The sequence below is a fragment of the Phyllobates terribilis genome, unplaced genomic scaffold, assembly GCF_046119375.1.
Source record: "Phyllobates terribilis strain yellow unplaced genomic scaffold, ASM4611937v1 Scaffold_971__1_contigs__length_502685, whole genome shotgun sequence".
Taxonomy (NCBI): Eukaryota; Metazoa; Chordata; class Amphibia; order Anura; family Dendrobatidae; genus Phyllobates; species Phyllobates terribilis.
In genome coordinates this window covers 78,680-104,954 of record NW_027363731.1, presented here as the reverse complement: position 1 = coordinate 104,954, position 26,275 = coordinate 78,680, and the positions used below count along the sequence as shown (strand labels likewise).

Genomic DNA, 26,275 nt, shown 5'->3' with positions numbered 1-26,275 from the left:
GATTTTCACTTTGCAACAAAAATACTTAACATTGGCGATGCATTATGACTTTTGCAAAAGATTTCCTTTTGTTTCATAGCTTAAGCCTTTTTCAACTACACAGTTTTACACAAAAGTGTCAAGGGACTCAACAAGCCATGTGTCCTGTCAGTCATTAGGGCTCCCATGTTCTTTCTAATCGGAAACAGTTTAGAACTGAATTGGAAAGTTCAGAGTTAGTTACAAAATCTCTTGAGAAAAGGAGGATGGCACTTGTGAGCAAAAAACTCGTGATCTTCAAATTATTCAACTGACGTGCCAAAAACCTTGACCATGTAGCGTGTTTTAGCTCTTGTAATGTTTATGTTTTGTATTCAAAGCAAAACACTCTTTTTTTTTTTTTTTTACACCTGTCTTGCTGTTTACTGTACTGCTTACACCATGTGGAGAAAGACTTAGTTAGTATTCCTGGTTGACTGGTTCAATTCCTGCTATGGGAGAGACTTTTTTTTGGGACTAGTGTCCACATTCCAAAGCCGACACGTGCCTTGCAGACAGAATCAGTTTAGGTTGGAACTGCTCTTTGCAGCCAAAAATGCAGACCACCAGGTTTTTTGGATATTTATTTGCACAAAAGCTTATTTGATGTCATATCTCAAACCATTCATATCTCTCACTTTTAATTCCTGGGTGTTAAGGGACTCAACAAGCCTTTATCCCTGTCTGTCATTGGAGCTCCCCTTCCATCAATTGGTGATGTTTTGTTACTGAATGGAAAAGAGCTGTGACTCTCTAGCCAAGATAGTGGCAAAATCAGTTACGGAAACAAGGTACCAGTGCCCCATGTGAGAATCGAACTCACGACCTTCAGATTACGAGACTGACGCGCTACCTGCTGCGCTAACGAGGCAAGATGCATGTAATAATCTGCGGAAGTTGCTTGTGCAAAGCAGTACACCTCTTTTTTTTCATATTGTAAGTGAGCTGGCAGTACATCTTCTCCCGTATGGTCTAGCGCTTAGGATTCCTGGTTTTCACCCAGGTGGCCTGGGTTCGACTCCCGGTATGGAAACACATCCTTTTCTACACCGTTGCCAACATTCAAAGACTGACGTGTGTTTTTAAAACAAACGTATTTCAGGTAGGATTTGTTTTTTTCAGGCAAAAATGCTGAACGCCCGCGTTTTGGCACTTCATTCTGACCCTTCACGCAAGATTCAATTTGGATTCGTAGCTCAACTCATTCTCAACCACCCCTTTTTACACCAAAGTGTCAAGAGACTCAACAACTCATGGGTCCTGTAAGTTATTTGGATTCCCATTTCCTTTCTAATGGAAAACGTTGTAGAATTGAATGGAAAAGTTATAAGTTGGTGACAAAATCTCTCGAGAAAAGGAGGGAACAGTGCCCCGTGTGAGGCTCAAACTCACAACCTTCAGATTACGAGACTGACGCACTACCTACTGCGCTAACGAAGCAAGTTGCACCTGCAGATCTGCAGAAGTTTATTGTGCATAGCAGAAAACTTATTTTTTTCATAATGTCACTGAGACGTTAGCGCATCTTTTCCCATATGGTCTAGCGGTTAGGATTCCTGGTTCTCACCCAGGTGGCCCGGGTTCGACTCCCGGTATGGGAATGCACCTTTATCTTAGCTACTGCCACCATTCAAAGACTGACGCGTGTTTTTCAATCAAAAATGTTTCTGGTAGATTTTCACTTTGCAACAAAAATACTTAACATTGGCGATGCATTATGACTTTTGCAAAAGATTTCCTTTTGTTTCATAGCTTAAGCCTTTTTCAACTACACAGTTTTACACAAAAGTGTCAAGGGACTCAACAAGCCATGTGTCCTGTCAGTCATTAGGGCTCCCATGTTCTTTCTAATCGGAAACAGTTTAGAACTGAATTGGAAAGTTCAGAGTTAGTGACAAAATCTCTTGAGAAAAGGAGGATGGCACTTGTGAGCAAAAAACTCGTGATCTTCAAATTATTCAACTGACGTGCCAAAAACCTTGACCATGTAGCGTGTTTTAGCTCTTGTAATGTTTATGTTTTGTATTCAAAGCAAAACACTCTTTTTTTTTTTTTTTACACCTGTCTTGCTGTTTACTGTACTGCTTACACCATGTGGAGAAAGACTTAGTTAGTATTCCTGGTTGACTGGTTCAATTCCTGCTATGGGAGAGACTTTTTTTTGGGACTAGTGTCCACATTCCAAAGCCGACACGTGCCTTGCAGACAGAATCAGTTTAGGTTGGAACTGCTCTTTGCAGCCAAAAATGCAGACCACCAGGTTTTTTGGATATTTATTTGCACAAAAGCTTATTTGATGTCATATCTCAAACCATTCATATCTCTCACTTTTAATTCCTGGGTGTTAAGGGACTCAACAAGCCTTTATCCCTGTCTGTCATTGGAGCTCCCCTTCCATCAATTGGTGATGTTTTGTTACTGAATGGAAAAGAGCTGTGACTCTCTAGCCAAGATAGTGGCAAAATCAGTTACGGAAACAAGGTACCAGTGCCCCATGTGAGAATCGAACTCACGACCTTCAGATTACGAGACTGACGCGCTACCTGCTGCGCTAACGAGGCAAGATGCATGTAATAATCTGCGGAAGTTGCTTGTGCAAAGCAGTACACCTCTTTTTTTTCATATTGTAAGTGAGCTGGCAGTACATCTTCTCCCGTATGGTCTAGCGCTTAGGATTCCTGGTTTTCACCCAGGTGGCCTGGGTTCGACTCCCGGTATGGAAACACATCCTTTTCTACACCGTTGCCAACATTCAAAGACTGACGTGTGTTTTTAAAACAAACGTATTTCAGGTAGGATTTGTTTTTTTCAGGCAAAAATGCTGAACGCCCGCGTTTTGGCACTTCATTCTGACCCTTCACGCAAGATTCAATTTGGATTCGTAGCTCAACTCATTCTCAACCACCCCTTTTTACACCAAAGTGTCAAGAGACTCAACAACTCATGGGTCCTGTAAGTTATTTGGATTCCCATTTCCTTTCTAATGGAAAACGTTGTAGAATTGAATGGAAAAGTTATAAGTTGGTGACAAAATCTCTCGAGAAAAGGAGGGAACAGTGCCCCGTGTGAGGCTCAAACTCACAACCTTCAGATTACGAGACTGACGCACTACCTACTGCGCTAACGAAGCAAGTTGCACCTGCAGATCTGCAGAAGTTTATTGTGCATAGCAGAAAACTTATTTTTTTCATAATGTCACTGAGACGTTAGCGCATCTTTTCCCATATGGTCTAGCGGTTAGGATTCCTGGTTCTCACCCAGGTGGCCCGGGTTCGACTCCCGGTATGGGAATGCACCTTTATCTTAGCTACTGCCACCATTCAAAGACTGACGCGTGTTTTTCAATCAAAAATGTTTCTGGTAGATTTTCACTTTGCAACAAAAATACTTAACATTGGCGATGCATTATGACTTTTGCAAAAGATTTCCTTTTGTTTCATAGCTTAAGCCTTTTTCAACTACACAGTTTTACACAAAAGTGTCAAGGGACTCAACAAGCCATGTGTCCTGTCAGTCATTAGGGCTCCCATGTTCTTTCTAATCGGAAACAGTTTAGAACTGAATTGGAAAGTTCAGAGTTAGTTACAAAATCTCTTGAGAAAAGGAGGATGGCACTTGTGAGCAAAAAACTCGTGATCTTCAAATTATTCAACTGACGTGCCAAAAACCTTGACCATGTAGCGTGTTTTAGCTCTTGTAATGTTTATGTTTTGTATTCAAAGCAAAACACTCTTTTTTTTTTTTTTTTACACCTGTCTTGCTGTTTACTGTACTGCTTACACCATGTGGAGAAAGACTTAGTTAGTATTCCTGGTTGACTGGTTCAATTCCTGCTATGGGAGAGACTTTTTTTTGGGACTAGTGTCCACATTCCAAAGCCGACACGTGCCTTGCAGACAGAATCAGTTTAGGTTGGAACTGCTCTTTGCAGCCAAAAATGCAGACCACCAGGTTTTTTGGATATTTATTTGCACAAAAGCTTATTTGATGTCATATCTCAAACCATTCATATCTCTCACTTTTAATTCCTGGGTGTTAAGGGACTCAACAAGCCTTTATCCCTGTCTGTCATTGGAGCTCCCCTTCCATCAATTGGTGATGTTTTGTTACTGAATGGAAAAGAGCTGTGACTCTCTAGCCAAGATAGTGGCAAAATCAGTTACGGAAACAAGGTACCAGTGCCCCATGTGAGAATCGAACTCACGACCTTCAGATTACGAGACTGACGCGCTACCTGCTGCGCTAACGAGGCAAGATGCATGTAATAATCTGCGGAAGTTGCTTGTGCAAAGCAGTACACCTCTTTTTTTTCATATTGTAAGTGAGCTGGCAGTACATCTTCTCCCGTATGGTCTAGCGCTTAGGATTCCTGGTTTTCACCCAGGTGGCCTGGGTTCGACTCCCGGTATGGAAACACATCCTTTTCTACACCGTTGCCAACATTCAAAGACTGACGTGTGTTTTTAAAACAAACGTATTTCAGGTAGGATTTGTTTTTTTCAGGCAAAAATGCTGAACGCCCGCGTTTTGGCACTTCATTCTGACCCTTCACGCAAGATTCAATTTGGATTCGTAGCTCAACTCATTCTCAACCACCCCTTTTTACACCAAAGTGTCAAGAGACTCAACAACTCATGGGTCCTGTAAGTTATTTGGATTCCCATTTCCTTTCTAATGGAAAACGTTGTAGAATTGAATGGAAAAGTTATAAGTTGGTGACAAAATCTCTCAAGAAAAGGAGGGAACAGTGCCCCGTGTGAGGCTCAAACTCACAACTTTCAGATTACGAGACTGACGCACTACCTACTGCGCTAACGAAGCAAGTTGCACCTGCAGATCTGCAGAAGTTTATTGTGCATAGCAGAAAACTTATTTTTTTCATAATGTCACTGAGACGTTAGCGCATCTTTTCCCATATGGTCTAGTGGTTAGGATTCCTGGTTCTCACCCAGGTGGCCCGGGTTCGACTCCCGGTATGGGAATGCACCTTTATCTTAGCTACTGCCACCATTCAAAGACTGACGCGTGTTTTTCAATCAAAAATGTTTCTGGTAGATTTTCACTTTGCAACAAAAATACTTAACATTGGCGATGCATTATGACTTTTGCAAAAGATTTCCTTTTGTTTCATAGCTTAAGCCTTTTTCAACTACACAGTTTTACACAAAAGTGTCAAGGGACTCAACAAGCCATGTGTCCTGTCAGTCATTAGGGCTCCCATGTTCTTTCTAATCGGAAACAGTTTAGAACTGAATTGGAAAGTTCAGAGTTAGTGACAAAATCTCTTGAGAAAAGGAGGATGGCACTTGTGAGCAAAAAACTCGTGATCTTCAAATTATTCAACTGACGTGCCAAAAACCTTGACCATGTAGCGTGTTTTAGCTCTTGTAATGTTTATGTTTTGTATTCAAAGCAAAACACTCTTTTTTTTTTTTTTTACACCTGTCTTGCTGTTTACTGTACTGCTTACACCATGTGGAGAAAGACTTAGTTAGTATTCCTGGTTGACTGGTTCAATTCCTGCTATGGGAGAGACTTTTTTTTGGGACTAGTGTCCACATTCCAAAGCCGACACGTGCCTTGCAGACAGAATCAGTTTAGGTTGGAACTGCTCTTTGCAGCCAAAAATGCAGACCACCAGGTTTTTTGGATATTTATTTGCACAAAAGCTTATTTGATGTCATATCTCAAACCATTCATATCTCTCACTTTTAATTCCTGGGTGTTAAGGGACTCAACAAGCCTTTATCCCTGTCTGTCATTGGAGCTCCCCTTCCATCAATTGGTGATGTTTTGTTACTGAATGGAAAAGAGCTGTGACTCTCTAGCCAAGATAGTGGCAAAATCAGTTACGGAAACAAGGTACCAGTGCCCCATGTGAGAATCGAACTCACGACCTTCAGATTACGAGACTGACGCGCTACCTGCTGCGCTAACGAGGCAAGATGCATGTAATAATCTGCGGAAGTTGCTTGTGCAAAGCAGTACACCTCTTTTTTTTCATATTGTAAGTGAGCTGGCAGTACATCTTCTCCCGTATGGTCTAGCGCTTAGGATTCCTGGTTTTCACCCAGGTGGCCTGGGTTCGACTCCCGGTATGGAAACACATCCTTTTCTACACCGTTGCCAACATTCAAAGACTGACGTGTGTTTTTAAAACAAACGTATTTCAGGTAGGATTTGTTTTTTTCAGGCAAAAATGCTGAACGCCCGCGTTTTGGCACTTCATTCTGACCCTTCACGCAAGATTCAATTTGGATTCGTAGCTCAACTCATTCTCAACCACCCCTTTTTACACCAAAGTGTCAAGAGACTCAACAACTCATGGGTCCTGTAAGTTATTTGGATTCCCATTTCCTTTCTAATGGAAAACGTTGTAGAATTGAATGGAAAAGTTATAAGTTGGTGACAAAATCTCTCGAGAAAAGGAGGGAACAGTGCCCCGTGTGAGGCTCAAACTCACAACCTTCAGATTACGAGACTGACGCACTACCTACTGCGCTAACGAAGCAAGTTGCACCCGCAGATCTGCAGAAGTTTATTGTGCATAGCAGAAAACTTATTTTTTTCATAATGTCACTGAGACGTTAGCGCATCTTTTCCCATATGGTCTAGCGGTTAGGATTCCTGGTTCTCACCCAGGTGGCCCGGGTTCGACTCCCGGTATGGGAATGCACCTTTATCTTAGCTACTGCCACCATTCAAAGACTGACGCGTGTTTTTCAATCAAAAATGTTTCTGGTAGATTTTCACTTTGCAACAAAAATACTTAACATTGGCGATGCATTATGACTTTTGCAAAAGATTTCCTTTTGTTTCATAGCTTAAGCCTTTTTCAACTACACAGTTTTACACAAAAGTGTCAAGGGACTCAACAAGCCATGTGTCCTGTCAGTCATTAGGGCTCCCATGTTCTTTCTAATCGGAAACAGTTTAGAACTGAATTGGAAAGTTCAGAGTTAGTTACAAAATCTCTTGAGAAAAGGAGGATGGCACTTGTGAGCAAAAAACTCGTGATCTTCAAATTATTCAACTGACGTGCCAAAAACCTTGACCATGTAGCGTGTTTTAGCTCTTGTAATGTTTATGTTTTGTATTCAAAGCAAAACACTCTTTTTTTTTTTTTTTACACCTGTCTTGCTGTTTACTGTACTGCTTACACCATGTGGAGAAAGACTTAGTTAGTATTCCTGGTTGACTGGTTCAATTCCTGCTATGGGAGAGACTTTTTTTTGGGACTAGTGTCCACATTCCAAAGCCGACACGTGCCTTGCAGACAGAATCAGTTTAGGTTGGAACTGCTCTTTGCAGCCAAAAATGCAGACCACCAGGTTTTTTGGATATTTATTTGCACAAAAGCTTATTTGATGTCATATCTCAAACCATTCATATCTCTCACTTTTAATTCCTGGGTGTTAAGGGACTCAACAAGCCTTTATCCCTGTCTGTCATTGGAGCTCCCCTTCCATCAATTGGTGATGTTTTGTTACTGAATGGAAAAGAGCTGTGACTCTCTAGCCAAGATAGTGGCAAAATCAGTTACGGAAACAAGGTACCAGTGCCCCATGTGAGAATCGAACTCACGACCTTCAGATTACGAGACTGACGCGCTACCTGCTGCGCTAACGAGGCAAGATGCATGTAATAATCTGCGGAAGTTGCTTGTGCAAAGCAGTACACCTCTTTTTTTTCATATTGTAAGTGAGCTGGCAGTACATCTTCTCCCGTATGGTCTAGCGCTTAGGATTCCTGGTTTTCACCCAGGTGGCCTGGGTTCGACTCCCGGTATGGAAACACATCCTTTTCTACACCGTTGCCAACATTCAAAGACTGACGTGTGTTTTTAAAACAAACGTATTTCAGGTAGGATTTGTTTTTTTCAGGCAAAAATGCTGAACGCCCGCGTTTTGGCACTTCATTCTGACCCTTCACGCAAGATTCAATTTGGATTCGTAGCTCAACTCATTCTCAACCACCCCTTTTTACACCAAAGTGTCAAGAGACTCAACAACTCATGGGTCCTGTAAGTTATTTGGATTCCCATTTCCTTTCTAATGGAAAACGTTGTAGAATTGAATGGAAAAGTTATAAGTTGGTGACAAAATCTCTCGAGAAAAGGAGGGAACAGTGCCCCGTGTGAGGCTCAAACTCACAACCTTCAGATTACGAGACTGACGCACTACCTACTGCGCTAACGAAGCAAGTTGCACCTGCAGATCTGCAGAAGTTTATTGTGCATAGCAGAAAACTTATTTTTTTCATAATGTCACTGAGACGTTAGCGCATCTTTTCCCATATGGTCTAGCGGTTAGGATTCCTGGTTCTCACCCAGGTGGCCCGGGTTCGACTCCCGGTATGGGAATGCACCTTTATCTTAGCTACTGCCACCATTCAAAGACTGACGCGTGTTTTTCAATCAAAAATGTTTCTGGTAGATTTTCACTTTGCAACAAAAATACTTAACATTGGCGATGCATTATGACTTTTGCAAAAGATTTCCTTTTGTTTCATAGCTTAAGCCTTTTTCAACTACACAGTTTTACACAAAAGTGTCAAGGGACTCAACAAGCCATGTGTCCTGTCAGTCATTAGGGCTCCCATGTTCTTTCTAATCGGAAACAGTTTAGAACTGAATTGGAAAGTTCAGAGTTAGTGACAAAATCTCTTGAGAAAAGGAGGATGGCACTTGTGAGCAAAAAACTCGTGATCTTCAAATTATTCAACTGACGTGCCAAAAACCTTGACCATGTAGCGTGTTTTAGCTCTTGTAATGTTTATGTTTTGTATTCAAAGCAAAACACTCTTTTTTTTTTTTTTTACACCTGTCTTGCTGTTTACTGTACTGCTTACACCATGTGGAGAAAGACTTAGTTAGTATTCCTGGTTGACTGGTTCAATTCCTGCTATGGGAGAGACTTTTTTTTGGGACTAGTGTCCACATTCCAAAGCCGACACGTGCCTTGCAGACAGAATCAGTTTAGGTTGGAACTGCTCTTTGCAGCCAAAAATGCAGACCACCAGGTTTTTTGGATATTTATTTGCACAAAAGCTTATTTGATGTCATATCTCAAACCATTCATATCTCTCACTTTTAATTCCTGGGTGTTAAGGGACTCAACAAGCCTTTATCCCTGTCTGTCATTGGAGCTCCCCTTCCATCAATTGGTGATGTTTTGTTACTGAATGGAAAAGAGCTGTGACTCTCTAGCCAAGATAGTGGCAAAATCAGTTACGGAAACAAGGTACCAGTGCCCCATGTGAGAATCGAACTCACGACCTTCAGATTACGAGACTGACGCGCTACCTGCTGCGCTAACGAGGCAAGATGCATGTAATAATCTGCGGAAGTTGCTTGTGCAAAGCAGTACACCTCTTTTTTTTCATATTGTAAGTGAGCTGGCAGTACATCTTCTCCCGTATGGTCTAGCGCTTAGGATTCCTGGTTTTCACCCAGGTGGCCTGGGTTCGACTCCCGGTATGGAAACACATCCTTTTCTACACCGTTGCCAACATTCAAAGACTGACGTGTGTTTTTAAAACAAACGTATTTCAGGTAGGATTTGTTTTTTTCAGGCAAAAATGCTGAACGCCCGCGTTTTGGCACTTCATTCTGACCCTTCACGCAAGATTCAATTTGGATTCGTAGCTCAACTCATTCTCAACCACCCCTTTTTACACCAAAGTGTCAAGAGACTCAACAACTCATGGGTCCTGTAAGTTATTTGGATTCCCATTTCCTTTCTAATGGAAAACGTTGTAGAATTGAATGGAAAAGTTATAAGTTGGTGACAAAATCTCTCGAGAAAAGGAGGGAACAGTGCCCCGTGTGAGGCTCAAACTCACAACCTTCAGATTACGAGACTGACGCACTACCTACTGCGCTAACGAAGCAAGTTGCACCTGCAGATCTGCAGAAGTTTATTGTGCATAGCAGAAAACTTATTTTTTTCATAATGTCACTGAGACGTTAGCGCATCTTTTCCCATATGGTCTAGCGGTTAGGATTCCTGGTTCTCACCCAGGTGGCCCGGGTTCGACTCCCGGTATGGGAATGCACCTTTATCTTAGCTACTGCCACCATTCAAAGACTGACGCGTGTTTTTCAATCAAAAATGTTTCTGGTAGATTTTCACTTTGCAACAAAAATACTTAACATTGGCGATGCATTATGACTTTTGCAAAAGATTTCCTTTTGTTTCATAGCTTAAGCCTTTTTCAACTACACAGTTTTACACAAAAGTGTCAAGGGACTCAACAAGCCATGTGTCCTGTCAGTCATTAGGGCTCCCATGTTCTTTCTAATCGGAAACAGTTTAGAACTGAATTGGAAAGTTCAGAGTTAGTTACAAAATCTCTTGAGAAAAGGAGGATGGCACTTGTGAGCAAAAAACTCGTGATCTTCAAATTATTCAACTGACGTGCCAAAAACCTTGACCATGTAGCGTGTTTTAGCTCTTGTAATGTTTATGTTTTGTATTCAAAGCAAAACACTCTTTTTTTTTTTTTTTTACACCTGTCTTGCTGTTTACTGTACTGCTTACACCATGTGGAGAAAGACTTAGTTAGTATTCCTGGTTGACTGGTTCAATTCCTGCTATGGGAGAGACTTTTTTTTGGGACTAGTGTCCACATTCCAAAGCCGACACGTGCCTTGCAGACAGAATCAGTTTAGGTTGGAACTGCTCTTTGCAGCCAAAAATGCAGACCACCAGGTTTTTTGGATATTTATTTGCACAAAAGCTTATTTGATGTCATATCTCAAACCATTCATATCTCTCACTTTTAATTCCTGGGTGTTAAGGGACTCAACAAGCCTTTATCCCTGTCTGTCATTGGAGCTCCCCTTCCATCAATTGGTGATGTTTTGTTACTGAATGGAAAAGAGCTGTGACTCTCTAGCCAAGATAGTGGCAAAATCAGTTACGGAAACAAGGTACCAGTGCCCCATGTGAGAATCGAACTCACGACCTTCAGATTACGAGACTGACGCGCTACCTGCTGCGCTAACGAGGCAAGATGCATGTAATAATCTGCGGAAGTTGCTTGTGCAAAGCAGTACACCTCTTTTTTTTCATATTGTAAGTGAGCTGGCAGTACATCTTCTCCCGTATGGTCTAGCGCTTAGGATTCCTGGTTTTCACCCAGGTGGCCTGGGTTCGACTCCCGGTATGGAAACACATCCTTTTCTACACCGTTGCCAACATTCAAAGACTGACGTGTGTTTTTAAAACAAACGTATTTCAGGTAGGATTTGTTTTTTTCAGGCAAAAATGCTGAACGCCCGCGTTTTGGCACTTCATTCTGACCCTTCACGCAAGATTCAATTTGGATTCGTAGCTCAACTCATTCTCAACCACCCCTTTTTACACCAAAGTGTCAAGAGACTCAACAACTCATGGGTCCTGTAAGTTATTTGGATTCCCATTTCCTTTCTAATGGAAAACGTTGTAGAATTGAATGGAAAAGTTATAAGTTGGTGACAAAATCTCTCGAGAAAAGGAGGGAACAGTGCCCCGTGTGAGGCTCAAACTCACAACCTTCAGATTACGAGACTGACGCACTACCTACTGCGCTAACGAAGCAAGTTGCGCCTGCAGATCTGCAGAAGTTTATTGTGCATAGCAGAAAACTTATTTTTTTCATAATGTCACTGAGACGTTAGCGCATCTTTTCCCATATGGTCTAGCGGTTAGGATTCCTGGTTCTCACCCAGGTGGCCCGGGTTCGACTCCCGGTATGGGAATGCACCTTTATCTTAGCTACTGCCACCATTCAAAGACTGACGCGTGTTTTTCAATCAAAAATGTTTCTGGTAGATTTTCACTTTGCAACAAAAATACTTAACATTGGCGATGCATTATGACTTTTGCAAAAGATTTCCTTTTGTTTCATAGCTTAAGCCTTTTTCAACTACACAGTTTTACACAAAGTGTCAAGGGACTCAACAAGCCATGTGTCCTGTCAGTCATTAGGGCTCCCATGTTCTTTCTAATCGGAAACAGTTTAGAACTGAATTGGAAAGTTCAGAGTTAGTGACAAAATCTCTTGAGAAAAGGAGGATGGCACTTGTGAGCAAAAAACTCGTGATCTTCAAATTATTCAACTGACGTGCCAAAAACCTTGACCATGTAGCGTGTTTTAGCTCTTGTAATGTTTATGTTTTGTATTCAAAGCAAAACACTCTTTTTTTTTTTTTTTACACCTGTCTTGCTGTTTACTGTACTGCTTACACCATGTGGAGAAAGACTTAGTTAGTATTCCTGGTTGACTGGTTCAATTCCTGCTATGGGAGAGACTTTTTTTTGGGACTAGTGTCCACATTCCAAAGCCGACACGTGCCTTGCAGACAGAATCAGTTTAGGTTGGAACTGCTCTTTGCAGCCAAAAATGCAGACCACCAGGTTTTTTGGATATTTATTTGCACAAAAGCTTATTTGATGTCATATCTCAAACCATTCATATCTCTCACTTTTAATTCCTGGGTGTTAAGGGACTCAACAAGCCTTTATCCCTGTCTGTCATTGGAGCTCCCCTTCCATCAATTGGTGATGTTTTGTTACTGAATGGAAAAGAGCTGTGACTCTCTAGCCAAGATAGTGGCAAAATCAGTTACGGAAACAAGGTACCAGTGCCCCATGTGAGAATCGAACTCACGACCTTCAGATTACGAGACTGACGCGCTACCTGCTGCGCTAACGAGGCAAGATGCATGTAATAATCTGCGGAAGTTGCTTGTGCAAAGCAGTACACCTCTTTTTTTTCATATTGTAAGTGAGCTGGCAGTACATCTTCTCCCGTATGGTCTAGCGCTTAGGATTCCTGGTTTTCACCCAGGTGGCCTGGGTTCGACTCCCGGTATGGAAACACATCCTTTTCTACACCGTTGCCAACATTCAAAGACTGACGTGTGTTTTTAAAACAAACGTATTTCAGGTAGGATTTGTTTTTTTCAGGCAAAAATGCTGAACGCCCGCGTTTTGGCACTTCATTCTGACCCTTCACGCAAGATTCAATTTGGATTCGTAGCTCAACTCATTCTCAACCACCCCTTTTTACACCAAAGTGTCAAGAGACTCAACAACTCATGGGTCCTGTAAGTTATTTGGATTCCCATTTCCTTTCTAATGGAAAACGTTGTAGAATTGAATGGAAAAGTTATAAGTTGGTGACAAAATCTCTCGAGAAAAGGAGGGAACAGTGCCCCGTGTGAGGCTCAAACTCACAACCTTCAGATTACGAGACTGACGCACTACCTACTGCGCTAACGAAGCAAGTTGCACCTGCAGATCTGCAGAAGTTTATTGTGCATAGCAGAAAACTTATTTTTTTCATAATGTCACTGAGACGTTAGCGCATCTTTTCCCATATGGTCTAGCGGTTAGGATTCCTGGTTCTCACCCAGGTGGCCCGGGTTCGACTCCCGGTATGGGAATGCACCTTTATCTTAGCTACTGCCACCATTCAAAGACTGACGCGTGTTTTTCAATCAAAAATGTTTCTGGTAGATTTTCACTTTGCAACAAAAATACTTAACATTGGCGATGCATTATGACTTTTGCAAAAGATTTCCTTTTGTTTCATAGCTTAAGCCTTTTTCAACTACACAGTTTTACACAAAAGTGTCAAGGGACTCAACAAGCCATGTGTCCTGTCAGTCATTAGGGCTCCCATGTTCTTTCTAATCGGAAACAGTTTAGAACTGAATTGGAAAGTTCAGAGTTAGTTACAAAATCTCTTGAGAAAAGGAGGATGGCACTTGTGAGCAAAAAACTCGTGATCTTCAAATTATTCAACTGACGTGCCAAAAACCTTGACCATGTAGCGTGTTTTAGCTCTTGTAATGTTTATGTTTTGTATTCAAAGCAAAACACTCTTTTTTTTTTTTTTTTACACCTGTCTTGCTGTTTACTGTACTGCTTACACCATGTGGAGAAAGACTTAGTTAGTATTCCTGGTTGACTGGTTCAATTCCTGCTATGGGAGAGACTTTTTTTTGGGACTAGTGTCCACATTCCAAAGCCGACACGTGCCTTGCAGACAGAATCAGTTTAGGTTGGAACTGCTCTTTGCAGCCAAAAATGCAGACCACCAGGTTTTTTGGATATTTATTTGCACAAAAGCTTATTTGATGTCATATCTCAAACCATTCATATCTCTCACTTTTAATTCCTGGGTGTTAAGGGACTCAACAAGCCTTTATCCCTGTCTGTCATTGGAGCTCCCCTTCCATCAATTGGTGATGTTTTGTTACTGAATGGAAAAGAGCTGTGACTCTCTAGCCAAGATAGTGGCAAAATCAGTTACGGAAACAAGGTACCAGTGCCCCATGTGAGAATCGAACTCACGACCTTCAGATTACGAGACTAACGCGCTACCTGCTGCGCTAACGAGGCAAGATGCATGTAATAATCTGCGGAAGTTGCTTGTGCAAAGCAGTACACCTCTTTTTTTTCATATTGTAAGTGAGCTGGCAGTACATCTTCTCCCGTATGGTCTAGCGCTTAGGATTCCTGGTTTTCACCCAGGTGGCCTGGGTTCGACTCCCGGTATGGAAACACATCCTTTTCTACACCGTTGCCAACATTCAAAGACTGACGTGTGTTTTTAAAACAAACGTATTTCAGGTAGGATTTGTTTTTTTCAGGCAAAAATGCTGAACGCCCGCGTTTTGGCACTTCATTCTGACCCTTCACGCAAGATTCAATTTGGATTCGTAGCTCAACTCATTCTCAACCACCCCTTTTTACACCAAAGTGTCAAGAGACTCAACAACTCATGGGTCCTGTAAGTTATTTGGATTCCCATTTCCTTTCTAATGGAAAACGTTGTAGAATTGAATGGAAAAGTTATAAGTTGGTGACAAAATCTCTCGAGAAAAGGAGGGAACAGTGCCCCGTGTGAGGCTCAAACTCACAACCTTCAGATTACGAGACTGACGCACTACCTACTGCGCTAACGAAGCAAGTTGCACCTGCAGATCTGCAGAAGTTTATTGTGCATAGCAGAAAACTTATTTTTTTCATAATGTCACTGAGACGTTAGCGCATCTTTTCCCATATGGTCTAGCGGTTAGGATTCCTGGTTCTCACCCAGGTGGCCCGGGTTCGACTCCCGGTATGGGAATGCACCTTTATCTTAGCTACTGCCACCATTCAAAGACTGACGCGTGTTTTTCAATCAAAAATGTTTCTGGTAGATTTTCACTTTGCAACAAAAATACTTAACATTGGCGATGCATTATGACTTTTGCAAAAGATTTCCTTTTGTTTCATAGCTTAAGCCTTTTTCAACTACACAGTTTTACACAAAAGTGTCAAGGGACTCAACAAGCCATGTGTCCTGTCAGTCATTAGGGCTCCCATGTTCTTTCTAATCGGAAACAGTTTAGAACTGAATTGGAAAGTTCAGAGTTAGTGACAAAATCTCTTGAGAAAAGGAGGATGGCACTTGTGAGCAAAAAACTCGTGATCTTCAAATTATTCAACTGACGTGCCAAAAACCTTGACCATGTAGCGTGTTTTAGCTCTTGTAATGTTTATGTTTTGTATTCAAAGCAAAACACTCTTTTTTTTTTTTTTTACACCTGTCTTGCTGTTTACTGTACTGCTTACACCATGTGGAGAAAGACTTAGTTAGTATTCCTGGTTGACTGGTTCAATTCCTGCTATGGGAGAGACTTTTTTTTGGGACTAGTGTCCACATTCCAAAGCCGACACGTGCCTTGCAGACAGAATCAGTTTAGGTTGGAACTGCTCTTTGCAGCCAAAAATGCAGACCACCAGGTTTTTTGGATATTTATTTGCACAAAAGCTTATTTGATGTCATATCTCAAACCATTCATATCTCTCACTTTTAATTCCTGGGTGTTAAGGGACTCAACAAGCCTTTATCCCTGTCTGTCATTGGAGCTCCCCTTCCATCAATTGGTGATGTTTTGTTACTGAATGGAAAAGAGCTGTGACTCTCTAGCCAAGATAGTGGCAAAATCAGTTACGGAAACAAGGTACCAGTGCCCCATGTGAGAATCGAACTCACGACCTTCAGATTACGAGACTGACGCGCTACCTGCTGCGCTAACGAGGCAAGATGCATGTAATAATCTGCGGAAGTTGCTTGTGCAAAGCAGTACACCTCTTTTTTTTCATATTGTAAGTGAGCTGGCAGTACATCTTCTCCCGTATGGTCTAGCGCTTAGGATTCCTGGTTTTCACCCAGGTGGCCTGGGTTCGACTCCCGGTATGGAAACACATCCTTTTCTACACCGTTGCCAACATTCAAAGACTGACGTGTGTTTTTAAAACAAACGTATTTCAGGTAGGATTTGTTTTTTTCAGGCAAAAATGCTGAACGCCCGCGTTTTGGCACTTCATTCTGACCCTTCACGCAAGATTCAATTTGGATTCGTAGCTCAACTCATTCTCAACCACCCCTTTTTACACCAAAGTGTCAAGAGACTCAACAACTCATGGGTCCTGTAAGTTATTTGGATTCCCATTTCCTTTCTAATGGAAAACGTTGTAGAATTGAATGGAAAAGTTATAAGTTGGTGACAAAATCTCTCGAGAAAAGGAGGGAACAGTGCCCCGTGTGAGGCTCAAACTCACAACCTTCAGATTACGAGACTGACGCACTACCTACTGCGCTAACGAAGCAAGTTGCACCTGCAGATCTGCAGAAGTTTATTGTGCATAGCAGAAAACTTATTTTTTTCATAATGTCACTGAGACGTTAGCGCATCTTTTCCCATATGGTCTAGCGGTTAGGATTCCTGGTTCTCACCCAGGTGGCCCGGGTTCGACTCCCGGTATGGGAATGCACCTTTATCTTAGCTACTGCCACCATTCAAAGACTGACGCGTGTTTTTCAATCAAAAATGTTTCTGGTAGATTTTCACTTTGCAACAAAAATACTTAACATTGGCGATGCATTATGACTTTTGCAAAAGATTTCCTTTTGTTTCATAGCTTAAGCCTTTTTCAACTACACAGTTTTACACAAAAGTGTCAAGGGACTCAACAAGCCATGTGTCCTGTCAGTCATTAGGGCTCCCATGTTCTTTCTAATCGGAAACAGTTTAGAACTGAATTGGAAAGTTCAGAGTTAGTGACAAAATCTCTTGAGAAAAGGAGGATGGCACTTGTGAGCAAAAAACTCGTGATCTTCAAATTATTCAACTGACGTGCCAAAAACCTTGACCATGTAGCGTGTTTTAGCTCTTGTAATGTTTATGTTTTGTATTCAAAGCAAAACACTCTTTTTTTTTTTTTTTACACCTGTCTTGCTGTTTACTGTACTGCTTACACCATGTGGAGAAAGACTTAGTTAGTATTCCTGGTTGACTGGTTCAATTCCTGCTATGGGAGAGACTTTTTTTTGGGACTAGTGTCCACATTCCAAAGCCGACACGTGCCTTGCAGACAGAATCAGTTTAGGTTGGAACTGCTCTTTGCAGCCAAAAATGCAGACCACCAGGTTTTTTGGATATTTATTTGCACAAAAGCTTATTTGATGTCATATCTCAAACCATTCATATCTCTCACTTTTAATTCCTGGGTGTTAAGGGACTCAACAAGCCTTTATCCCTGTCTGTCATTGGAGCTCCCCTTCCATCAATTGGTGATGTTTTGTTACTGAATGGAAAAGAGCTGTGACTCTCTAGCCAAGATAGTGGCAAAATCAGTTACGGAAACAAGGTACCAGTGCCCCATGTGAGAATCGAACTCACGACCTTCAGATTACGAGACTGACGCGCTACCTGCTGCGCTAACGAGGCAAGATGCATGTAATAATCTGCGGAAGTTGCTTGTGCAAAGCAGTACACCTCTTTTTTTTCATATTGTAAGTGAGCTGGCAGTACATCTTCTCCCGTATGGTCTAGCGCTTAGGATTCCTGGTTTTCACCCAGGTGGCCTGGGTTCGACTCCCGGTATGGAAACACATCCTTTTCTACACCGTTGCCAACATTCAAAGACTGACGTGTGTTTTTAAAACAAACGTATTTCAGGTAGGATTTGTTTTTTTCAGGCAAAAATGCTGAACGCCCGCGTTTTGGCACTTCATTCTGACCCTTCACGCAAGATTCAATTTGGATTCGTAGCTCAACTCATTCTCAACCACCCCTTTTTACACCAAAGTGTCAAGAGACTCAACAACTCATGGGTCCTGTAAGTTATTTGGATTCCCATTTCCTTTCTAATGGAAAACGTTGTAGAATTGAATGGAAAAGTTATAAGTTGGTGACAAAATCTCTCGAGAAAAGGAGGGAACAGTGCCCCGTGTGAGGCTCAAACTCACAACCTTCAGATTACGAGACTGACGCACTACCTACTGCGCTAACGAAGCAAGTTGCACCTGCAGATCTGCAGAAGTTTATTGTGCATAGCAGAAAACTTATTTTTTTCATAATGTCACTGAGACGTTAGCGCATCTTTTCCCATATGGTCTAGCGGTTAGGATTCCTGGTTCTCACCCAGGTGGCCCGGGTTCGACTCCCGGTATGGGAATGCACCTTTATCTTAGCTACTGCCACCATTCAAAGACTGACGCGTGTTTTTCAATCAAAAATGTTTCTGGTAGATTTTCACTTTGCAACAAAAATACTTAACATTGGCGATGCATTATGACTTTTGCAAAAGATTTCCTTTTGTTTCATAGCTTAAGCCTTTTTCAACTACACAGTTTTACACAAAAGTGTCAAGGGACTCAACAAGCCATGTGTCCTGTCAGTCATTAGGGCTCCCATGTTCTTTCTAATCGGAAACAGTTTAGAACTGAATTGGAAAGTTCAGAGTTAGTGACAAAATCTCTTGAGAAAAGGAGGATGGCACTTGTGAGCAAAAAACTCGTGATCTTCAAATTATTCAACTGACGTGCCAAAAACCTTGACCATGTAGCGTGTTTTAGCTCTTGTAATGTTTATGTTTTGTATTCAAAGCAAAACACTCTTTTTTTTTTTTTTTACACCTGTCTTGCTGTTTACTGTACTGCTTACACCATGTGGAGAAAGACTTAGTTAGTATTCCTGGTTGACTGGTTCAATTCCTGCTATGGGAGAGACTTTTTTTTGGGACTAGTGTCCACATTCCAAAGCCGACACGTGCCTTGCAGACAGAATCAGTTTAGGTTGGAACTGCTCTTTGCAGCCAAAAATGCAGACCACCAGGTTTTTTGGATATTTATTTGCACAAAAGCTTATTTGATGTCATATCTCAAACCATTCATATCTCTCACTTTTAATTCCTGGGTGTTAAGGGACTCAACAAGCCTTTATCCCTGTCTGTCATTGGAGCTCCCCTTCCATCAATTGGTGATGTTTTGTTACTGAATGGAAAAGAGCTGTGACTCTCTAGCCAAGATAGTGGCAAAATCAGTTACGGAAACAAGGTACCAGTGCCCCATGTGAGAATCGAACTCACGACCTTCAGATTACGAGACTGACGCGCTACCTGCTGCGCTAACGAGGCAAGATGCATGTAATAATCTGCGGAAGTTGCTTGTGCAAAGCAGTACACCTCTTTTTTTTCATATTGTAAGTGAGCTGGCAGTACATCTTCTCCCGTATGGTCTAGCGCTTAGGATTCCTGGTTTTCACCCAGGTGGCCTGGGTTCGACTCCCGGTATGGAAACACATCCTTTTCTACACCGTTGCCAACATTCAAAGACTGACGTGTGTTTTTAAAACAAACGTATTTCAGGTAGGATTTGTTTTTTTCAGGCAAAAATGCTGAACGCCCGCGTTTTGGCACTTCATTCTGACCCTTCACGCAAGATTCAATTTGGATTCGTAGCTCAACTCATTCTCAACCACCCCTTTTTACACCAAAGTGTCAAGAGACTCAACAACTCATGGGTCCTGTAAGTTATTTGGATTCCCATTTCCTTTCTAATGGAAAACGTTGTAGAATTGAATGGAAAAGTTATAAGTTGGTGACAAAATCTCTCGAGAAAAGGAGGGAACAGTGCCCCGTGTGAGGCTCAAACTCACAACCTTCAGATTACGAGACTGACGCACTACCTACTGCGCTAACGAAGCAAGTTGCACCTGCAGATCTGCAGAAGTTTATTGTGCATAGCAGAAAACTTATTTTTTTCATAATGTCACTGAGACGTTAGCGCATCTTTTCCCATATGGTCTAGCGGTTAGGATTCCTGGTTCTCACCCAGGTGGCCCGGGTTCGACTCCCGGTATGGGAATGCACCTTTATCTTAGCTACTGCCACCATTCAAAGACTGACGCGTGTTTTTCAATCAAAAATGTTTCTGGTAGATTTTCACTTTGCAACAAAAATACTTAACATTGGCGATGCATTATGACTTTTGCAAAAGATTTCCTTTTGTTTCATAGCTTAAGCCTTTTTCAACTACACAGTTTTACACAAAAGTGTCAAGGGACTCAACAAGCCATGTGTCCTGTCAGTCATTAGGGCTCCCATGTTCTTTCTAATCGGAAACAGTTTAGAACTGAATTGGAAAGTTCAGAGTTAGTGACAAAATCTCTTGAGAAAAGGAGGATGGCACTTGTGAGCAAAAAACTCGTGATCTTCAAATTATTCAACTGACGTGCCAAAAACCTTGACCATGTAGCGTGTTTTAGCTCTTGTAATGTTTATGTTTTGTATTCAAAGCAAAACACTCTTTTTTTTTTTTTTTACACCTGTCTTGCTGTTTACTGTACTGCTTACACCATGTGGAGAAAGACTTAGTTAGTATTCCTGGTTGACTGGTTCAATTCCTGCTATGGGAGAGACTTTTTTTTGGGACTAGTGTCCACATTCCAAAGCCGACACGTGCCTTGCAGACAGAATCAGTTTAGGTTGGAACTGCTCTTTGCAGCCAAAAATGCAGACCACCAGGTTTTTTGGATATTTATTTGCACAAAAGCTAATTTGATGTCATATCTCAAACCATTCATATCTCTCACTTTTAATTCCTGGGTGTTAAGGGACTCAACAAGCCTTTATCCCTGTCTGTCATTGGAGCTCCCCTTCCATCAATTGGTGATGTTTTGTTACTGAATGGAAAAGAGCTGTGACTCTCTAGCCAAGATAGTGGCAAAATCAGTTACGGAAACAAGGTACCAGTGCCCCATGTGAGAATCGAACTCACGACCTTCAGATTACGAGACTGACGCGCTACCTGCTGCGCTAACGAGGCAAGATGCATGTAATAATCTGCGGAAGTTGCTTGTGCAAAGCAGTACACCTCTTTTTTTTCATATTGTAAGTGAGCTGGCAGTACATCTTCTCCCGTATGGTCTAGCGCTTAGGATTCCTGGTTTTCACCCAGGTGGCCTGGGTTCGACTCCCGGTATGGAAACACATCCTTTTCTACACCGTTGCCAACATTCAAAGACTGACGTGTGTTTTTAAAACAAACGTATTTCAGGTAGGATTTGTTTTTTTCAGGCAAAAATGCTGAACGCCCGCGTTTTGGCACTTCATTCTGACCCTTCACGCAAGATTCAATTTGGATTCGTAGCTCAACTCATTCTCAACCACCCCTTTTTACACCAAAGTGTCAAGAGACTCAACAACTCATGGGTCCTGTAAGTTATTTGGATTCCCATTTCCTTTCTAATGGAAAACGTTGTAGAATTGAATGGAAAAGTTATAAGTTGGTGACAAAATCTCTCGAGAAAAGGAGGGAACAGTGCCCCGTGTGAGGCTCAAACTCACAACCTTCAGATTACGAGACTGACGCACTACCTACTGCGCTAACGAAGCAAGTTGCACCTGCAGATCTGCAGAAGTTTATTGTGCATAGCAGAAAACTTATTTTTTTCATAATGTCACTGAGACGTTAGCGCATCTTTTCCCATATGGTCTAGCGGTTAGGATTCCTGGTTCTCACCCAGGTGGCCCGGGTTCGACTCCCGGTATGGGAATGCACCTTTATCTTAGCTACTGCCACCATTCAAAGACTGACGCGTGTTTTTCAATCAAAAATGTTTCTGGTAGATTTTCACTTTGCAACAAAAATACTTAACATTGGCGATGCATTATGACTTTTGCAAAAGATTTCCTTTTGTTTCATAGCTTAAGCCTTTTTCAACTACACAGTTTTACACAAAAGTGTCAAGGGACTCAACAAGCCATGTGTCCTGTCAGTCATTAGGGCTCCCATGTTCTTTCTAATCGGAAACAGTTTAGAACTGAATTGGAAAGTTCAGAGTTAGTGACAAAATCTCTTGAGAAAAGGAGGATGGCACTTGTGAGCAAAAAACTCGTGATCTTCAAATTATTCAACTGACGTGCCAAAAACCTTGACCATGTAGCGTGTTTTAGCTCTTGTAATGTTTATGTTTTGTATTCAAAGCAAAACACTCTTTTTTTTTTTTTTTACACCTGTCTTGCTGTTTACTGTACTGCTTACACCATGTGGAGAAAGACTTAGTTAGTATTCCTGGTTGACTGGTTCAATTCCTGCTATGGGAGAGACTTTTTTTTGGGACTAGTGTCCACATTCCAAAGCCGACACGTGCCTTGCAGACAGAATCAGTTTAGGTTGGAACTGCTCTTTGCAGCCAAAAATGCAGACCACCAGGTTTTTTGGATATTTATTTGCACAAAAGCTTATTTGATGTCATATCTCAAACCATTCATATCTCTCACTTTTAATTCCTGGGTGTTAAGGGACTCAACAAGCCTTTATCCCTGTCTGTCATTGGAGCTCCCCTTCCATCAATTGGTGATGTTTTGTTACTGAATGGAAAAGAGCTGTGACTCTCTAGCCAAGATAGTGGCAAAATCAGTTACGGAAACAAGGTACCAGTGCCCCATGTGAGAATCGAACTCACGACCTTCAGATTACGAGACTGACGCGCTACCTGCTGCGCTAACGAGGCAAGATGCATGTAATAATCTGCGGAAGTTGCTTGTGCAAAGCAGTACACCTCTTTTTTTTCATATTGTAAGTGAGCTGGCAGTACATCTTCTCCCGTATGGTCTAGCGCTTAGGATTCCTGGTTTTCACCCAGGTGGCCTGGGTTCGACTCCCGGTATGGAAACACATCCTTTTCTACACCGTTGCCAACATTCAAAGACTGACGTGTGTTTTTAAAACAAACGTATTTCAGGTAGGATTTGTTTTTTTCAGGCAAAAATGCTGAACGCCCGCGTTTTGGCACTTCATTCTGACCCTTCACGCAAGATTCAATTTGGATTCGTAGCTCAACTCATTCTCAACCACCCCTTTTTACACCAAAGTGTCAAGAGACTCAACAACTCATGGGTCCTGTAAGTTATTTGGATTCCCATTTCCTTTCTAATGGAAAACGTTGTAGAATTGAATGGAAAAGTTATAAGTTGGTGACAAAATCTCTCGAGAAAAGGAGGGAACAGTGCCCCGTGTGAGGCTCAAACTCACAACCTTCAGATTACGAGACTGACGCACTACCTACTGCGCTAACGAAGCAAGTTGCACCTGCAGATCTGCAGAAGTTTATTGTGCATAGCAGAAAACTTATTTTTTTCATAATGTCACTGAGACGTTAGCGCATCTTTTCCCATATGGTCTAGCGGTTAGGATTCCTGGTTCTCACCCAGGTGGCCCGGGTTCGACTCCCGGTATGGGAATGCACCTTTATCTTAGCTACTGCCACCATTCAAAGACTGACGCGTGTTTTTCAATCAAAAATGTTTCTGGTAGATTTTCACTTTGCAACAAAAATACTTAACATTGGCGATGCATTATGACTTTTGCAAAAGATTTCCTTTTGTTTCATAGCTTAAGCCTTTTTCAACTACACAGTTTTACACAAAAGTGTCAAGGGACTCAACAAGCCATGTGTCCTGTCAGTCATTAGGGCTCCCATGTTCTTTCTAATCGGAAACAGTTTAGAACTGAATTGGAAAGTTCAGAGTTAGTGACAAAATCTCTTGAGAAAAGGAGGATGGCACTTGTGAGCAAAAAACTCGTGATCTTCAAATTATTCAACTGACGTGCCAAAAACCTTGACCATGTAGCGTGTTTTAGCTCTTGTAATGTTTATGTTTTGTATTCAAAGCAAAACACTCTTTTTTTTTTTTTTTACACCTGTCTTGCTGTTTACTGTACTGCTTACACCATGTGGAGAAAGACTTAGTTAGTATTCCTGGTTGACTGGTTCAATTCCTGCTATGGGAGAGACTTTTTTTTGGGACTAGTGTCCACATTCCAAAGCCGACACGTGCCTTGCAGACAGAATCAGTTTAGGTTGGAACTGCTCTTTGCAGCCAAAAATGCAGACCACCAGGTTTTTTGGATATTTATTTGCACAAAAGCTTATTTGATGTCATATCTCAAACCATTCATATCTCTCACTTTTAATTCCTGGGTGTTAAGGGACTCAACAAGCCTTTATCCCTGTCTGTCATTGGAGCTCCCCTTCCATCAATTGGTGATGTTTTGTTACTGAATGGAAAAGAGCTGTGACTCTCTAGCCAAGATAGTGGCAAAATCAGTTACGGAAACAAGGTACCAGTGCCCCATGTGAGAATCGAACTCACGACCTTCAGATTACGAGACTGACGCGCTACCTGCTGCGCTAACGAGGCAAGATGCATGTAATAATCTGCGGAAGTTGCTTGTGCAAAGCAGTACACCTCTTTTTTTTCATATTGTAAGTGAGCTGGCAGTACATCTTCTCCCGTATGGTCTAGCGCTTAGGATTCCTGGTTTTCACCCAGGTGGCCTGGGTTCGACTCCCGGTATGGAAACACATCCTTTTCTACACCGTTGCCAACATTCAAAGACTGACGTGTGTTTTTAAAACAAACGTATTTCAGGTAGGATTTGTTTTTTTCAGGCAAAAATGCTGAACGCCCGCGTTTTGGCACTTCATTCTGACCCTTCACGCAAGATTCAATTTGGATTCGTAGCTCAACTCATTCTCAACCACCCCTTTTTACACCAAAGTGTCAAGAGACTCAACAACTCATGGGTCCTGTAAGTTATTTGGATTCCCATTTCCTTTCTAATGGAAAACGTTGTAGAATTGAATGGAAAAGTTATAAGTTGGTGACAAAATCTCTCGAGAAAAGGAGGGAACAGTGCCCCGTGTGAGGCTCAAACTCACAACCTTCAGATTACGAGACTGACGCACTACCTACTGCGCTAACGAAGCAAGTTGCACCTGCAGATCTGCAGAAGTTTATTGTGCATAGCAGAAAACTTATTTTTTTCATAATGTCACTGAGACGTTAGCGCATCTTTTCCCATATGGTCTAGCGGTTAGGATTCCTGGTTCTCACCCAGGTGGCCCGGGTTCGACTCCCGGTATGGGAATGCACCTTTATCTTAGCTACTGCCACCATTCAAAGACTGACGCGTGTTTTTCAATCAAAAATGTTTCTGGTAGATTTTCACTTTGCAACAAAAATACTTAACATTGGCGATGCATTATGACTTTTGCAAAAGATTTCCTTTTGTTTCATAGCTTAAGCCTTTTTCAACTACACAGTTTTACACAAAAGTGTCAAGGGACTCAACAAGCCATGTGTCCTGTCAGTCATTAGGGCTCCCATGTTCTTTCTAATCGGAAACAGTTTAGAACTGAATTGGAAAGTTCAGAGTTAGTGACAAAATCTCTTGAGAAAAGGAGGATGGCACTTGTGAGCAAAAAACTCGTGATCTTCAAATTATTCAACTGACGTGCCAAAAACCTTGACCATGTAGCGTGTTTTAGCTCTTGTAATGTTTATGTTTTGTATTCAAAGCAAAACACTCTTTTTTTTTTTTTTTACACCTGTCTTGCTGTTTACTGTACTGCTTACACCATGTGGAGAAAGACTTAGTTAGTATTCCTGGTTGACTGGTTCAATTCCTGCTATGGGAGAGACTTTTTTTTGGGACTAGTGTCCACATTCCAAAGCCGACACGTGCCTTGCAGACAGAATCAGTTTAGGTTGGAACTGCTCTTTGCAGCCAAAAATGCAGACCACCAGGTTTTTTGGATATTTATTTGCACAAAAGCTTATTTGATGTCATATCTCAAACCATTCATATCTCTCACTTTTAATTCCTGGGTGTTAAGGGACTCAACAAGCCTTTATCCCTGTCTGTCATTGGAGCTCCCCTTCCATCAATTGGTGATGTTTTGTTACTGAATGGAAAAGAGCTGTGACTCTCTAGCCAAGATAGTGGCAAAATCAGTTACGGAAACAAGGTACCAGTGCCCCATGTGAGAATCGAACTCACGACCTTCAGATTACGAGACTGACGCGCTACCTGCTGCGCTAACGAGGCAAGATGCATGTAATAATCTGCGGAAGTTGCTTGT

At 41.7% G+C, this 26,275-nt stretch overlaps 15 non-coding genes across 15 annotated transcripts; all 15 read left to right on the top strand.

Moving 5' to 3' along the window:
• The first annotated feature begins 1,547 nt into the window (after window positions 1-1,547).
• On the top strand, window positions 1,548-1,619 carry TRNAE-CUC (transfer RNA glutamic acid (anticodon CUC)). Its single transcript has one exon. It is a non-coding gene; the product is annotated as a tRNA-Glu (tRNA).
• Window positions 1,620-3,237: 1,618 nt separating this feature from the next.
• Window positions 3,238-3,309, top strand: TRNAE-CUC (transfer RNA glutamic acid (anticodon CUC)). The gene has a single exon. It is a non-coding gene; the product is annotated as a tRNA-Glu (tRNA).
• Window positions 3,310-4,928: 1,619 nt separating this feature from the next.
• TRNAE-CUC (transfer RNA glutamic acid (anticodon CUC)) lies at window positions 4,929-5,000 on the top strand. Its single transcript has one exon. It is a non-coding gene; the product is annotated as a tRNA-Glu (tRNA).
• Window positions 5,001-6,618: 1,618 nt separating this feature from the next.
• On the top strand, window positions 6,619-6,690 carry TRNAE-CUC (transfer RNA glutamic acid (anticodon CUC)). The gene has a single exon. It is a non-coding gene; the product is annotated as a tRNA-Glu (tRNA).
• A 1,618-nt stretch (window positions 6,691-8,308) lies between these two features.
• TRNAE-CUC (transfer RNA glutamic acid (anticodon CUC)) lies at window positions 8,309-8,380 on the top strand. The gene has a single exon. It is a non-coding gene; the product is annotated as a tRNA-Glu (tRNA).
• A 1,618-nt stretch (window positions 8,381-9,998) lies between these two features.
• TRNAE-CUC (transfer RNA glutamic acid (anticodon CUC)) lies at window positions 9,999-10,070 on the top strand. Its single transcript has one exon. It is a non-coding gene; the product is annotated as a tRNA-Glu (tRNA).
• Window positions 10,071-11,689: 1,619 nt separating this feature from the next.
• Window positions 11,690-11,761, top strand: TRNAE-CUC (transfer RNA glutamic acid (anticodon CUC)). Its single transcript has one exon. It is a non-coding gene; the product is annotated as a tRNA-Glu (tRNA).
• Window positions 11,762-13,378: 1,617 nt separating this feature from the next.
• TRNAE-CUC (transfer RNA glutamic acid (anticodon CUC)) lies at window positions 13,379-13,450 on the top strand. The gene has a single exon. It is a non-coding gene; the product is annotated as a tRNA-Glu (tRNA).
• Window positions 13,451-15,069: 1,619 nt separating this feature from the next.
• TRNAE-CUC (transfer RNA glutamic acid (anticodon CUC)) lies at window positions 15,070-15,141 on the top strand. The gene has a single exon. It is a non-coding gene; the product is annotated as a tRNA-Glu (tRNA).
• Window positions 15,142-16,759: 1,618 nt separating this feature from the next.
• TRNAE-CUC (transfer RNA glutamic acid (anticodon CUC)) lies at window positions 16,760-16,831 on the top strand. The gene has a single exon. It is a non-coding gene; the product is annotated as a tRNA-Glu (tRNA).
• Window positions 16,832-18,449: 1,618 nt separating this feature from the next.
• On the top strand, window positions 18,450-18,521 carry TRNAE-CUC (transfer RNA glutamic acid (anticodon CUC)). The gene has a single exon. It is a non-coding gene; the product is annotated as a tRNA-Glu (tRNA).
• Window positions 18,522-20,139: 1,618 nt separating this feature from the next.
• TRNAE-CUC (transfer RNA glutamic acid (anticodon CUC)) lies at window positions 20,140-20,211 on the top strand. Its single transcript has one exon. It is a non-coding gene; the product is annotated as a tRNA-Glu (tRNA).
• Window positions 20,212-21,829: 1,618 nt separating this feature from the next.
• On the top strand, window positions 21,830-21,901 carry TRNAE-CUC (transfer RNA glutamic acid (anticodon CUC)). The gene has a single exon. It is a non-coding gene; the product is annotated as a tRNA-Glu (tRNA).
• A 1,618-nt stretch (window positions 21,902-23,519) lies between these two features.
• TRNAE-CUC (transfer RNA glutamic acid (anticodon CUC)) lies at window positions 23,520-23,591 on the top strand. Its single transcript has one exon. It is a non-coding gene; the product is annotated as a tRNA-Glu (tRNA).
• Window positions 23,592-25,209: 1,618 nt separating this feature from the next.
• On the top strand, window positions 25,210-25,281 carry TRNAE-CUC (transfer RNA glutamic acid (anticodon CUC)). Its single transcript has one exon. It is a non-coding gene; the product is annotated as a tRNA-Glu (tRNA).
• Window positions 25,282-26,275: the final 994 nt, after the last annotated feature.